Consider the following 11,049-nt stretch of genomic DNA (forward strand, 5'->3'; position numbering starts at 1 on the left):
CTGACATTAATTGTTCACAAACTTGTTACATCGATGTTGCTAACCTTTTTTGATATCAGAGGGGTTATTCATTATGAATTTGTACCAACTGGGCAAACAGTTAACCAAGTTTTCTATTTGGAAGTGCTGAAAAGGCTGCGTGAAAAAGTTAGATGACCTGAACTTTTCGCCAACAATTCATGGCTTTTTCATCACGGCAATGCACCAGCTCACACAGCACTGTCTGTGAGGGAGTTTTTAGCCAGTAAACAAATAACTGTATTGGAACACCCTCCCTACTCACCTGATCTGGCCCCCAATGACTTCTTTCTTTACCCGAAGATAAAGAAAATACTGAAACGAAGACATTTCGATGACATTCAGGACATCAAGGGTAATACGACGATAGCTCTGATGGCCATTCCAAAAAAAGAGTTCCTAGATTGCTTTGAAGGGTGGCTATGCACCAGCGTCGGTGCATACCTTTCCAAGGGGAGTACTTTGAAAGTGACCGTAGTGATATTCAGCAATGAGGTATGTAGCACTTTTTCTAGGATGAGTGTGCGATCTTAATTGTCCGACCTTGTATATACAAAAAACTTTTAATTTAAAATACTGTAGTAAATCACAGAGACTCTTAAAGTTTAAAGCCTCTGGGCTTTGCAACAAATAAAGAGTAGCTCTAATAGAATCAAATAAAAACAGAACACAATACAAAACTCTCATCATTGCCAACCCCATTTTTATCTAATTTATTTCCCATCATGTTGCATACCATCTGTTAATCTAATGAAATTCCCCAAGGCTCAAATTGGTAAATTTACAAAATTCACTTCCTTTGATATGTGATTGCGGATTCCATCTTGATTTGAATTAGACCTCTGATGAAGGAGTGGAGGCAACTGAAGTTTAAACAGATTTGGGACTGGCCTGGGTGACTAATGTTATTTGTCTCAATTCCCAGGCTCCAGGCAGGAATGGCCTTGGAATCCATTTACTGACCTTGCACTCCAATTGTGCATATAGGAGGAGCAAGTGGGGAGCCACCAAATGAAGATGGGGAAGCTACACCAAATGGTTACAGAAATCTGAACAGACTTGAGAGGGAAAAGCAGCAGAAACTCTTTAAAGAATTGCTAAACGGGTTTAGAGGAAACAAAGTTATTACTGGTGGATGGTCAGATGGTCAGCAAGAAGACTCCTGTGTCCTGAGGGAATATGCTCAAAAAATTAGAAAATTGGGACTTAAAGGAAAGCCAGACACAAATTATTAAATAAAGGTACTAATGGTAACCGGCAGTAGATTACATTCAGGGCAGAGTTTGTTATGGTTCTGGTGGGATTATACATTTTAGCATGGTGATGGTAAACTATGGATAATTTTGAACATAAATAACTCATTGACTTTATATACTTATCCAGATATCTAAAGAGCATGTTTGGAAAACAAATGGCCTGGACTCCTAGAGAGAGAGAGAGAGAGAGAGAGAGAGAGAGAGAGAGAGAGAGAGAGAGAGAGAGAAAGAGAGAGATATTCATTGGAATTGCAGGATCAAGAAAATGGAAAACAAATTAGTCACTGAAACTTGTAAATGGTGACAGCCCTACATAAGGTAGAGATGAAAAGGGATTAATTAAAAAAACCGAAAAAACAAAAAAAAAACCCAGGTCAAACTGTTAAAGGATTCATGCCTTGGTTATCTTGTGTGATCATCTGTTAACTCTTTGGACTTAGCAATGTGAATGAGAGACCACATGCATTCTAGTAACAAAAAGTGCCAGGCCACAGCTGTTGAAAAAACTCAAAACCCATCCTAGTGTCTGAGGTGCTGTACCGGGACTCAGCAGCAATTATAGAAGAGAAAGTATGGACTTGAATTTCTTTGAAAAATTAACTCACAAGGGGAAGATTTGATGTGTGGACTTGAGTGATCTAAGGGATGCCCTGATAACTGGTAAAACACTATTTCTGAGTATGTCTGTGAGGGTGGCTCCCGAAGAGATTACCTTTGGAATCAGTAGATGGACTAAAGATCACCCTCACCAATATCAGTGAAACTCATCCGATCTGTTGAGCACCAACATAGAACAAAAAGGTGGAGGAAAGGTAAATTTGCTTGAGCTGAGACATCCATCTTCTGCTCTCGGACATCAGCACTCCTGGTTCTTGGATTTTGGGATTTAGGCCTGGATTTATACCATAGGCCCTAAGATTCTCAGGCTTTCAAATTTGGACAGAATTATACCACCAGTTTTCCAGGTTCTCCAGTTTACAGATAGCAGATTATGGGACTTCTTGGCCTCCATAACCACATGAGCCAATTCCTATAATAATAAATTCTCATAATAAATTCTTAAGTAACTATCTATATATTTTACTGATTCTGTCTCTCTGGAGAACCCTGACTAATGCATGGTCTAAACTCAGAGTGGATACTTTTCACTTACAATACAGAAACTTTATTAAAACAAATTTAGCTCTGAACTTCCTAGAAAATAAAACTTTTGTTATCACTTCTTTTTCCCTTTTCCCTTTTTATATTAGGATATGTTACCAGGAGAAAAATGAATAATTTGATAATCTCTTAGGATATCCTGCAAAAGTACACACCAAGAAGTTTCCTCAATTTCACCTGCCACTAACAGTGTATAAAGCATGAAATTTTAATACACCTTGTCAAAATAGGCTTTTATACTTTTTACATTTTATTTCAGTCAGGATAAGCTATGCCATTCTCAGTGACTTAGAACAACTTAGGTTTATATCTTGCTCAAACTACGTATCTTTTGTGGGCTGGATAGGCAATCTGCTCTGTGCCATCCTCTCTCTGGAATCCCACCCTGGAGGATTTTACATCAACAATTAAATATTCTGGCCTAGAAGTGAAAAATATCATTTGTGTTCACAACTTCATTAGCCATAATTAGTGATGTGGCTTCACGCAATCACAAGTTGCCTAGGAAATGCAAATCTACCATAGACCAATAACGAAGAGGACTAGAAAATACTTTGTGATCAGCACTAGAGTTGTTACACATTTTCATAAATTTAATAGCTGAAAATAACAAATTGCCTTATTTTGCATTTATATTACAAGAAAGGTTGAGAAATTTCTCCTTTGTGAATTATTTGTTCATGCCCCTTTTGTCTTATATATTACAATGGGTATGTAAAAAAGTCAGTTGAAGAATTTAAGTTGTTCTCAAGTTATCAGTAAGGATTTGCCATTGCCCCTCCTTCCTCAAGAAGTTCCATATAGGGAAAAATTCTGGACAGTAATGATTCCTTGATTTGCAACATACTATAAGCAACACATAAAATTGTTTTAACGGGGCATTGACTATTAAAAATGTTTGGTAACCTATGATGATTCATACTCGTACAAACATAATATTAGTCAGTCAACTTACCTATTTTTCCAAAGTTCATTTGTTTGCATCTTTCAATTAGAAGTGACAGAATTCCAATTCAAACTAGTTTAATAAAACAAAAATGTATGGCCTCAAGTAAAAATTACAGTTTCCCTAAGGTTTAGGCATGCTGGATATCTGTGGTCAAATAATGTCAGAAACCTCTCTCCTTCTCTCCACCGCTCATATCTGTTTTCTTCATTTAATCCTTGACAGGTTTGGCTGCGAAGAGAACCTTTGCAGGTTATAGGGACGTTCCAAACCTATATTAACCTTGGAACTAGAAATCTCAGAGAATAGGTTACAATATTCCTTTTTCCACATTCTTATCAATCCTCAAAAAGACACTGTTTAACCTCACTTAAAAAAATATTCCCAATCAGGACCAACATCTCTATACAAGCAATAAGTATATCAATCAGTAATTGGCTAGCTTTGGTTTCACCTTATTGAGGACCAAGATATTTCCCCCCTAATATTATATATTGAAATTCTAACCCCTCGTACTTCAGAATGTGACTGTATGTCTTGAGATAGGTTCTTGAAGTAGGTAATTAAGTTAACATGAGGCTATTATAGTGGGCACAAATCCACTGTGACTGATACAAGGAGAGGACGTATAGACATGGACATGCACAGAGGGGAAGATCATGTAAAGACACAGAGAAGGACATATACAAGCCAAGGAGCGAAGCCTCAGAAGACACCAACACACCAACACTTTAGTCGTGAACTTTTAGCCTTCAGAACAGGGAGAAAATAAATTTCTGTTGTTTAATCCACCCATCTTTGGTACTTTGTCACGACAGCCCTAGCAAACGAACACATATCCCCATGCCTATAGCGTGATGGGGTAGGTATGACCCTTTGATTGTCTACCCAACCACAAATTCCACAATGAGAGACAGGCAGTTTTCAGGGGAAAGAAAAAGTTCCATGACTTGAAGAAAGAGGGTGTGATGCTGGACATGCCATAATTGCTGGTGTCCCACAGATGGAGAGTAACCAATCTGCTTTGGTCCAGAGCTCATGATTTCACAAGGAGAATTTATTACTTGTGATAGATTTCTTATCAAAATTGCTCAAAACATTTTGCACCTCTGCTTCAACCATTACAATTTTGGTATAGGTGGGAAAGGCAGTAGAATATAGTGTTTATACAGCTCTTGGGTCAGTCAGATCTGGGTTTGGATCCTGAATTCATCCAGTTGCCACTAAGATTACCTTGGGAAGTTATTGGAGTCTATGTTTCCTTCTTTATAAAATGAGGATAATGAAAGTGCTTTCTCCTACAGTTGTTGTGAGGATTCTTTACGTTAATTCATGAAAAACTCTTAACACAAAGCCTAACAACAATAGAAATAGTAGCTATTTCTATTGTTCTTATTATACCTACCATTACTATTGTTCTTGTTATGTATAGATTGTCCAAAACATTCAAAGGACTCATTGCACATAAGTCATTCAGAGTTTTGAATTTTAGCTTAACTATTATCTTGAGAGTTTATCATTGACATACAAAGAAAGATGATGGATATAAAATATTAAAAATATGTCCTAAAGCATCTTTCAGGAAGAGAATAGAAACTGGGCTTGCCAAATTCCTCACATCTCAATGTTGAGTATGTTGAATTTGAGGTTTCTGTGTGATAACAAAATGAAGACATCCAGTTTATAGCTAGGACTCTGATACTACTTACGGACAGAGGTCAGGAGAGTACATAGTAATTGAAAAATCATTTGTTCATGTCAGAGATTGAAAAATAGAAAATTGGAGAAATAGATTGTTCTTTTCCCTCCTAAACAGATTCTAACAAATATTTGGGCTACCATTTCATTAATATCATACATAAAATTTTTTTTAAATGAGATTTTCTCAATAAATCAGGTGATCTGGGCCTAGTGTTTAGCATTTTCAGATGGCAAATATCAAAGGGAACTGGGGAATAGCTGCCTCTTTTGGCCATGAATTTGACTCTTCGCTCAGAATATCCATGGGCATATATTTCACATTCTTTGGGCCACCTCCCAGCTCTCTGGAGACATTTGAGTGAGAACCTTAATGAAGTTGATTGTTAAGGACAGAGATGTAGCTGAGATTGCTACATGGAAGAAGGAAAAGGAGCCGATTCTGGAAGAGGGAAGAGGAAGAGGAAGAGGAGTCATTCAAGGAAAATAAGAAGGATCAGGAGAGAACACTGTCATCACACCCAAACAGGCAAAGAGTGTTAATTAGAGGGAGGTGATCGAATGATTCTACATTCCCAAAGACACCTGGTAGTCTGACTGAAAACACTCTATTGGTTCTGTCAATTAGGAAATCGCTCATGGAATACAATAACAAAAGGAGTTTCATGCTTGTGATTAGACAGAAATCTATAATGGACAGAGGAAGTAAGAAAGTCCTTTTCTGTTTTTATTTTTTAAGTCATTTGTCTAATGAGGTTTTATGAGATGGTTGCTTTTTTTATTATGCAATGAAAAAGTGTTTATTGACCAACTGGGAAGAAGTTCAAGAGATGCTCAAATAGAGCGAAGAGACAGAACCGACTAATGGAGCCCAATTCTAGCTAGCTGAGAGTGAACACACTTTTAAAATTTTTAAATATGTATGATTTCATGAATTTGCATGTCATCTCAGCACAGGGCCCCTGCTAATCTTCTGTGTGTCATTCCAATTTTAGTATATATGCTGCCAAAACAAGCAGAACAAAATCTTAATCAGACCTATATATGTAAATGTTAAGATTTGTTAGTCTTGACTTGAATATCCCATAAGTTCCCGGAGCTCAAAAAGTTTAAAATTAATTTCATTAATTGATCATACCTGTTGTCTAATATATATCTATACCTATATTCTCTCTCCAATTTACCCAGTCTCTTAAATGAGCAGTGTGGAAGTCATTTTATATTTCTCCTTTTCACCACCAGTCAATTGCTCTGATCTTTCCTGCCAGCTTTCATTCAATCAGACACAAAGCCCTACTGATTCTTCTCTTAAGTATGTCTGGAGTCTATCTTTTTCTCTAATCAAGTTTCTCTTTTTTTGTGATCCACACTGAACCAGAAATTCTTCAAGGGTAATGCATGTTCTTTATATTTTTCCTCATTTCAACTCCTAAAAGTGTAAAAAACATTAAAAATGTTCAGTAAGTTTTGTGGCAATGAACTAAATGATCTGGTCCTTGGTTTTCTAGTTTCTTGCCTTACTACCCTTCCAGCACACCAGTCACACTGTACAACCTACTCTTCCACCAATACCACAGTCTATTCCATGTTTCCTTGTATTTACACAAACTATTACTTCTCCCTGGAATGCTCTTCACAGAGCATTGTCCAAATGGAAAGTGGGTCATGTCTCCAAAAAGTTAGTAGAAGAATTAATACCCCTTTGAAATTTCCCTTTATTCTTCTACTTGGGTGCAGACCTTGCTGAAAAATACCAAATACATTTCTTTTTCTTTCTGGCATACAACAAAACATTTCTCAGCCTCACTTGTTGTTTGACATGGCCATAGAATGTGAGTGGAAACAATGTGTGTACTCTTAGGGGTGGCCAGGAATCCCTCCCAGTTGTCATCTTCCATACCCTTTTCCACTTTCAGATGGCTGGTTTAAAGAACCCTTCAAGGAGATCTCAGGAGCTATGTGTTGAAGATGGAATTGCATGCATGTGCTGCTGAATCATGGAGATACATTCTGAGAAATGCATTGTTAGGCAATTTAGTTGTTGTGTGAACATCATAGAGCGCACTTACACAACCTAGATGGTAGAGCCTATTACTGTAATTGTGTGCACTACACTTTTATAAGACTGGCAATGCAATAGGTTTGTTTACACCAGCATCACCACAAACACCTGAGTAATTGTAGTGTAAGCCCTGACATTTGGCTTTCCTTTTTGTAATGCAGGTGCCTGTCTTAAGCTTTGATTGCTGAGGCATCCATTTCAAAGCTGATATCCATTACACAAAGACATCTGCTTTAAGGAAGGTGAACACGAAGTGTTGCCAGCCACACGACTAGATAAAGAGCCAGGCTTCATTCCTCTACTAGTACTCCTTTGTTTTAGAGATCCTGGTTGATTTGGATAACTGACCATTTGGGCTATTTTTCTTTCTGTGCTTTAAATTCCTACACATGTGTTTTAAATTCACCAATAAAGAGTGAGCTTGCAAAAGCCTAGACCCTACCCTCCACCTCAATAAAAGCAGAACCTCAGGCTCACACACATGTGTGGCTGGTGCTCTCTATGCACGACCAGGTTATGTGCTCTCCAGCATTCTTTGTACTCTCCAATGCCTGTAAGTAATACACTTGCTTTTTTCCTTCAAAGTTTCCTAATGGATATCACTCAAGGACATTTTGCAACCATAATAAGAATTACAAGGGTCAGTCCAATAGTAGCATTGGTTTAAAAAGGGGAGATGTCTGTGGGAAGTGCACTGGGCTGAGGTGAGTGGCCCCAGGCATTTCTATCCGATAGCATTGCTATTGATAGACTGCGATGGCATAGAAAAGTAATGTGTGGCACTGTGACATTGAGACAGCTACTATGTCACTGAGTGATAGGAATCTTTCACTCCATTGTAATCTTATGGGACCACCATTGTATATGGTTGTATATGTGGGCCATCGTTGACTGAAAGGTTATTCGGCACATGACTGTATGGAAAAAGGAAACCCTGGTCTTGGAGTCATTGCATGGAGGACAACTGCCCAACCAGTAACCCCTGCATGGAGTTAAGAGTGAGAAATAAAACTTCATGATGTTAAATCAGTCACTGAAATTTTGGATTTTATACATTATAGCCATTAGTCTTAACTACTACAACTCTCATTGGGTCTTGTAACCCCATTATAACTCCTAATAGATTGTAGACTGTAATAATAGATGGATATGTCTGTCACCCTACTAGACCATGCCTGTCCTGGAAACCTAATCTCTATCAATATTGCCAGTATCTGGCACAAAATAGGTGTTGTTTTACAAACATAAAACCTACATTTTATGGGAGAGCCACATTTTACTACATTGGGTTTTTTTTTTTCAAAATAATTTTTGGGAGGATGGTTCACAAACAATAGTCCTAATAATTATAAATACTATATTTTTTTACACATGAAATTCTCTTTTTGGAAAACATGAGATGTAAGCTGTCATAGTTTTACTTCGTTACTACAGGCAGTTCCTTCTGTTCAGGATAATGAGTGATACTGGACATATTTTCAAATTCAAATATAGTTTTAAAAAGTGTAATTTGTTTTTGTATTTTTGTCAGTGGCAAGTACAATGGTAGTTTGTGCAAATTAACACTCACAATATGAGTGTTTTAGTACTATTAAATAATGACTATGCAATTTGAAAGGTAATTCTATTATGGCAAGCTTCCTCGGAAACACAAATGGCCTCAGTGTTATAAAATTTGCAGTCATTGTTAGAAATTGCAAGTTTATTGAATAATAAATACAGTAGTCACTTGGCCTCTAAAAGTGGAGTTTTGAATTAGTGGTAAAAAGAGGTAGTTGCATGTAATTCTTTTCATTACCTATGTCTTCTTTTTTCTAAGTCATGGAACACTGGATTGGAAGTGAGAGTGAATTGTGAAGGCAGGAAATGTGTAATTGTTGTTCAAGTCAAAATAATTGCTCTTTTAGTTCTTTCTAAGGTTTTCCTTTATTCCAGAGCAAATAAGAGATTTTCAAGCCATTTTCAATTATAACAAGTGATTGTTAAAATCATAGAGAATAGAAAATGCCTTTGCTATTTAGGATTATCCTAGAAAATAATTAGTACAAATAGATCTGAAAAGTACGAGTTACTAAAATCCAATATGAGGACATATAAATATTATTGTTATAAAAAACCTTATTTTACATTTTATCTTCAGAGTAAAATCTCATTAATTTGAATTGACAATAATTTAAAATGTATGACAAATCAATAATTTCAGTTTGAAGTTTGTTTTAAAATGTTGACGATAAAAATGAAATTTCAGAACATTTTGTTAGTTTACTTGTAGTGTTTGAGGAAAAAAGGGCATAGTCCTGCTTGTGAAGTTAACACCTATTACAATGGAATCATAACTATTTACCAAGGTAAATATAATAGGATTTTGATTCTTAAATAGTTGAGTTTATGTTACTATATATACTGGGGGTGGATGTGACTACATTTCTTTTAAAATATTATCGAGTCTTATTTTTCTGCAGTTTGTTCATATACATTATTCGTTAAACAACAACGGACAAGCAGTAGAGATTAACACTGAATCTTTGCTGTTGGGCTAAAAAGAAAAAACAAAAAATAACAATGTCTCCTCATGTTAATGTGCAAAGATTCAAAACAAGATATTCAAGGAAGACAGTGACTTAAATTGGATGTTTTTCCTTTCCACCTACTCCACCCAAATTGTCTTTCCTGAGTCAAATAGCTGTTAGAATCCATGGAAAGGCTGGGTGGAAAGGAAGCCTTCACCTCTCCTGCTTTCATAGGGTGCCCAAGAACCAAAGAGCCTTGATCTAGATTATTAATGACTGGAATCTGTAGAGAGCTTGGCCCTAGAGATTAGTGGAAACCCAGTGGGAGACCAACATGTTTGTGGGCCTAGTTTTCATTGGTTTCCAAACAGTAAACAACATTAAAAAAAAAAAAAAACATGGAAGAAAGAGAATTGGACCATTTTCAGGCTCATTCCATGTACCCACGCCTGGAAAAGAATGAGAGGTGCTTTACAAGGACTTCTACATTGCTAAAAGTCCTTTTTTTTTTTTTTTTTTTTGTGCCACTTTCATCACTTTGGCACTTTGCAACCAGCCCTGAGTTCTACTGAGCAGAAAAAGTAAAACAGAACTAAAAACATTTAAAAGACGCTGGCAGCCAGAGACAGGATTAGTGAGAACAAAAACACATACCAAATAAAATGGAACTTCTCAATGAGATAGACAATAATTTAAACAGAAATAGAGAGTACTTAAGGAGATTCAAGTATTCTCAAGCAGTCTTTTCGGAACTAAAACAAACAAACAAAAATAAAATCTACCCCCCCACTCTACCCACCCAACCCAAAAGAAAAAAAAAAATTCCTAACCAAGTAATTTACCAGAAGAATGGAAGGAGTGACAGTCTTTGGTTAGGTGACAGAGACTTCTATGTGTCCCCCAAACCTGTCCCCTTGCACTTATGAATGCCCATGCAGTTGAATTCTTGCTAATGGAGTGTGAGTAGAGGTAATATACACCAATTTCAAAGGTGAACACGCACTCTCTTTCCATGTGCTGGCTGCACATGGATGTTCAACGTGACCTGGGAAGCCTTATGTTGAAGATGACAGATCTCCATCAGACTAGGTTGACTGAGCAGAGCCAACTCCCCTAACTTTTACCACTTACACTTTATGTAATTAAAAAATCCACGGCAGTTGTGTTAAACAATTGAGTTTATCTATTATAACTTAAGTATACTTTAATGAGTACAGTGAGTTGACAGTTAGTGTCGTGGAAGATCAAAGAAATAAATATTTCAATGTATACATTTTAAAAATAGATTTAAGAACATTACAAGACATTGGGAAGGTAACTGATGGAGGTAACGTGAACAAATGGAGTTTCAGAAGGAGAAAAAAAACAGATAAGAAATGATTAAACCAATAGCTAAAA

General features: G+C 36.7%; 1 non-coding gene across 1 annotated transcript; it reads right to left on the bottom strand.

Moving 5' to 3' along the window:
• Nucleotides 1-5,991: 5,991 nt before the first annotated feature.
• On the bottom strand, nucleotides 5,992-6,094 carry LOC117020963 (U6 spliceosomal RNA). The gene has a single exon (XR_004422786.1). It is a non-coding gene; the product is annotated as a U6 spliceosomal RNA (small nuclear RNA).
• Between the last annotated feature and the right edge of the window lie 4,955 nt (nucleotides 6,095-11,049).

Source organism: Rhinolophus ferrumequinum, chromosome 3 (assembly GCF_004115265.2).
Source record: "Rhinolophus ferrumequinum isolate MPI-CBG mRhiFer1 chromosome 3, mRhiFer1_v1.p, whole genome shotgun sequence".
Taxonomy (NCBI): domain Eukaryota; kingdom Metazoa; phylum Chordata; class Mammalia; order Chiroptera; family Rhinolophidae; genus Rhinolophus; species Rhinolophus ferrumequinum.